Source organism: Pteropus medius, unplaced genomic scaffold, assembly GCF_902729225.1.
Source record: "Pteropus medius unplaced genomic scaffold, Ma_sr-lr_union100, whole genome shotgun sequence".
Lineage (NCBI taxonomy): Eukaryota > Metazoa > Chordata > Mammalia > Chiroptera > Pteropodidae > Pteropus > Pteropus medius.
This window is the reverse complement of record NW_024352787.1, coordinates 15,624,536-15,630,108: the sequence shown is the minus strand read 5'-3', so window position 1 is coordinate 15,630,108 and position 5,573 is coordinate 15,624,536.

Below are 5,573 nucleotides of genomic sequence, written 5' to 3'. Positions count from 1 at the left end.
TAATACAAAAATTCTACATCCTTAACTTTTTCAGAGAAATAATTCAAAATTTATTTAAAAATTATATGCACTAACATATTTATTATAGTGCTTATAGTGATATTTTATTGTGTCAGAAAAATTGGTAACAATCTGAATGTCCAAATTAATATAGTTATTTTTTAAAAATTACAATGACTATATAACAACATAATAATACTATGATATCATATTAGGTTAAGAAAAATACAATATAAAAATGTATAAACTATACATTTAAAATTTTATTATGCAAAAAGGAGCAAAATACTCACAGTAGTTATATAGATAATGAGATTATCATTTTTATCACTATTTTCTAAATTTTGTACAATTTCAATGTTTTTTTAAAAATAAAAACAAAGCTTTTTGAAGGAATCTTAACATACTTCAATGACTACCATTAAAAAACTATCTTTAAACTTTTATATAACAGCCACTGCCCTAGCTTTTATATAACAGTCACTTGACCTTAAAAAAATAAAGTAATGCTTACTTTCTGTCAACTAAACTAAGAATACAGTATGATGAGGTAAGTGTGCATAGATATGTGTACATAATATTGTGGGGGCCCATCAGTTGTGGGGACCCATAATTCTGACTATTATAGTGAGCCTCAAAATGTATTGTTATACTGATGATATGATACACAATAATATTTCTATCTGCGTTTATTTCTTCCTTTGTAATCCTTTTTTTCTAAAAGTCATGAGTGCTGGTTACAGGCTTAATTTTATATAGTCCCAGACTTACTTCTGGGGATATTTATGAGTGTGAGAAATAGAATCAAAGAACAAGACTTTGGAATGTAAGGAATCACTTTTATTGGACCATACTAGAAACATAAATTACACGTTGGAGACTCTAGGAGACCTAGTAGTCTCTGGTACCCTTCCATCTGGATATAGCCTTTTTAGCTTAATGTTTACAAAATGGACTTTTTCTGATTTCATAAATTGAAGGTTTATCGTATGCTCACCACTAATTTGTTGAGAGATGAGAAGTGGGAAGGTACTTACCTTAACAAATTTATCTAAAGACAGAAAATGTTTTAGACTTTAACGGATATACCAGATCAGTGAATAATTCACCTGCTTCCAAGTTGGACTTTTTCTAATTGTTTGTTTTCACAGCAGTATGATGCATAATTTAATTAAGAGCAGAATATCTAATACCTGTTTCGGGTAAAAATAAATATCATCAATTGAACATTTTAGGGTATGAGGGAATAGTCTATATTAACTGTGCTGATATTTAATGTTTATCCAGTACTGTGCTAGGCTCTTTACAGGTTAAATTCATTAAGCTAAAAAAGCTCACCTACTTTAATCCCCACGAAAATGTATGAGGTAGATATTATTAATTCCATTTTACAGATTAAGAAACTGAGGTTCAGGGAGCTTAAATAACTTGGTCATGGCACAAAGCTAGTAAGTGGCTGGCCATGACTTAGATTTAGTTGATGAAGGTTAAATTAGCTTTATAAAAGTATTCCAGCTAATAAATAAAAAAAGAATTAGAGTAAAATTAGAATATTACTATTTTGCAACTGTTCAGTATTAATGAATCTAGTCAATGATCCTAATGGTTGACAACATGATAAAAAGAGAAATAAATGTAGATTAGATAGATGGATAAATAAATAGATAAACGGGTGGTAGATGGAGAGATAATCTAGATATATGGATAGATGAATAGATGATAGACGATGATGATAGATAGATAGATAGATAGATAGATAGATAGATAGATAGATAGAGATATATAGATAGATAATCTGCATCTAACTAAGCATATAACTCTACACTCCCAATTTAAATATTATAGGGGATAGGAAAATATGTGAAACACCATCACAAGAACTCAACAGCCTAATCAAAACTGTGGGAAATACTCCAGGACAAAAGACCCAGTTTATTCCATAACATATGAATACATAAAAAGTACATATGGATCATAAGAAATGCAAGAGAAATTTCAATATATCACAATATTAATATAAATATTGATATATAGATATCAATATCAATGTATCACTGAATATATTTTGATTGTGATTAAAGCAAAATATTAAAAATTTACAAAACAATCAGGAAACTGTGAACTCTGGATATTTGATGATATTAAGAAATTAATGTTAATTACTTGGGTGGGAAAATAGTATTGTGATTACCTTATCTTTAGAAGTTTTCAGATGAAATGACAGGATTTGATCTGGAATTTGTTTTAAAATACCATTGAAGAGAGTATAGTTGAAATAATATTGCCCAGATATTGATAATTACAATTGTGTATGATTGTGTATGATATGATGTTAGGTTCACTGTATAATTTTCTCTATATATATTTGAAATTTTCAAAAATTAAGAAGTTTTAAGAGAGCCTTGAGGACCCCTATAAAATAGCATATTTTCCCCCTTGTACACTCAGGAACAAATTATATTTACTGATTCTGTAAAACAGAACGTAATGCAGCCTGGATCTTATTTGCCAATTTAATTCTTTCTTCAGCTTTAGAGATAACTTGTTACACACAAATCATTTCCACAAAGGAATTTTGTAATGTCTGCATAATTCCTACATGACTTTAAAGTGACACTAATTTTTAGTGACAAGGGTCACCTCATTTAACCAGATTTGGTGATTCTGCCAGAAGAGGGGCTATCCATTTGGTCAAAACATGGTCCTGATTCTGGAGCAGGTGCCATTAATATTAGACGGGCAATTAGACTGTTCAGAATAGGCTTAAAGCACCCCCGTGTGGTCAGTACATGTTAAAACAAGCCGTGCTCTTCGTCGATGCGTAAAAGCCTATAGTGCCCTCTTATCCCTTCTGCCCTAAAGTGGCAAATGTAGCTGGAGATCATGTAAGAGTGTTAACTTCACCAGGTCTGATACATTATTAAATGTTAATCCAGATCTTCCATCAATAGTCATAAAAATAGAATTATTTAAATTTTTTTTTCCTTTGGAAGAAAACAACTATCACAAAATTTTAATATTTCTAAAAAGTTTAGATATTTAATATGTATATATCATCTTATGTGTCAGCTTTTGCAAATGTCTTAGGTGATTGCCACTAAACTCTTTGGCATGTAAAAAAAAATCTGCTTTTTAATAAATTATTAATGAGTCCAAATAGAAAATAATCATAAAAAATAAAAAATGTAAAGAATCTGACTTTTTCTGAGAGCACACTCCATCCATAAATGAATGGGGCAGCCTCATGCATCAGGAAGAGCACAGGACTGGGAATTAGAGGGGAAAGGGAGATTGATGGTTCTGGAATCCATCCTCATGTCTTCTCTACAAGGCTGATGTTTCTGTCTTCATGATCCAGAAGGCCATAACTCACCTAAAAACCTGCAGCAGAGTTGACACTAAAGCCCAGGCTTGCCTCACCCCAAGTATATTCTTTCCACTATACTATACTGCCTAGGAAGTTCATGACCACTCTCACTCAAACTCTATTTCTTTTCCTGAAATATGAGAACACTGGACTAGATCATCATTCCATTCAAAAGCTAAACCTTTATCATTTTTATCAGTTCTCTAATGTTTGTAGTGTCCAGGAAGTTGAAATGTGTTCAGAGTCTAAGCTTAAGGAAAGCTCGTTCAGGCTCTGGTCAAGATGGCAGAGTAGGGAAATACTTGCTTCCTCTTACTATCACATCAAAATTACAACAAAATTGCAGAACAGCCATCATTGGAAGTCACCTGAAGTCTAGCTGAACAAAAGTCCTACAACTGGGGACACACAGAAAAGGTCACCTCAAGACTGGTAGGAGGGACGGAAACGCAAAATAGGCTGGTCCCACATCTGCGTGTGGCAGTTGAGAATCAGAAGGGATATCTTGGCTGCAGAGGCTCCTCCGGAGGAGCAAGGGATCAAAGCCCCACACTGGCTCTCCAACCAAGATTCCAATGCTAGGAGGAGAAGTCCTCAGATTTCTGGCTATGTAAACAAGGAAAGATTGTGGCTGAGTGAGACAGAAGGTGTCTGGAGTAGCAGACATTCATCCTAAGGGGCCCACACATGGACTTATTTGCTGGCACACTTATTCACTCTGGGCTCCAGCACTGGGGCAGCAGCTCAAAAAGCACCAGGAACATGTGGGGAGGAACTGAATTATCTGGCTTCAAGGTAAGGAGCAGCTTTCTCCCAGGCAGAAGTGCTGGCAGAATCCATTGTTTCTTTGTTGAGCCCTCCCCCAACCCAACATGCAGAAGCAGGTGGCTGCCATATCTGAGTCTCCATCAACCTGGCTAACGCTGGTAGAACTGCCTAGTGATTCCCTGAGACCCCACCCTACCCAACTTTCAGGGCCACCCAAACCACTTACAGTAGCTTTTCCATATAAATGGACCTGTCTTGGCTCATTCTATGGCCTTTCCTAAAATCTCTCAAAGGCTCACAAAACCCAAACAAGCAGCATCTGGCCTCTTGCTGAGTAGCCTTAAGCCCATCACTAGCAACAGACAGCCTCAGTTTGCAGCTTAGCCTCTCAGATACCACCAAGTCCAGACCAGGTGGCAGCCATCTGCAGTTTGCTTGATGACACTTGCCAGGTCACTCTAGGAAGGGCACAATCTGTGGCTGAGCTTGGCCCGCAGTGGGGCCCCTCCCAGGAGGCCCTGGGGCCAGCACACCCTATGGCCAGCTTTTGACTAAACTGGAGCATCACCAAGGGCTGCAGCTGAGGACAACATACCCAAAGGGCAGACTAGGCAGGCAATAGAGCCCTGCTAAAGTGAATCCTGCTCTGAAGGATTATCCTCTCACCTGCCAGTCCTCACAATCAATTAGCCCAAGAGTCAATCTTTCCCATTGACGTGCTAACTGCAACCAAGGGCTCAAGTACAACAGAAAGACAGACATGACCCATACAAAGGAAACACTTGGAGCACCTGGCTCAAGTGACAATGGAAGGCTGTGCCACTGAGCCTCACAGAACACCTAATACATAAGGCCACTCTACTAAGACCGGAAGACATAGCAGCTTTACCTAAAACACAGAAACAAAGGGAAACAGCCAAAATGGGAGACAAAGAAACATGTCCCAATTGAAAGAACAGAACAAAGCTTCAGAAAAATAACTAAACAAAATGAAGATGAGCAATCTACCAGATGCAGAGTTCAAAATATTGTTTACAAAGATACTCAATGAACCTAGGGAAAGAATATATGAACTCAGTGAGAACTTTAACAAAGCAAAAATATTAAAACAGATAGAAAACATAAAAAACAACCAGTCAGAAATGAAGACTACAGTAACTGAAATGAAGATTACACTAAAAGAAATCAACAACAGATTAGATAAAGCAGAGACTCGAGGCGATTTGCATCTCAGGCAGCACTCTGTTATTAATATGACTTTAAAAAAGTCATATTAATATTTCAGTAGCAAAACATATAAACAGTCACATTAAGTGGTGAATGTAAAGAATATAATATAAATAATTTATCCTCAGTCCAGTACAGGTTTTTTGGCCACATGAGGTTTTACAAGTGTCCAGTTGACTCAGGTGCCCAGGCTTCTAGCTGAATTATAAGG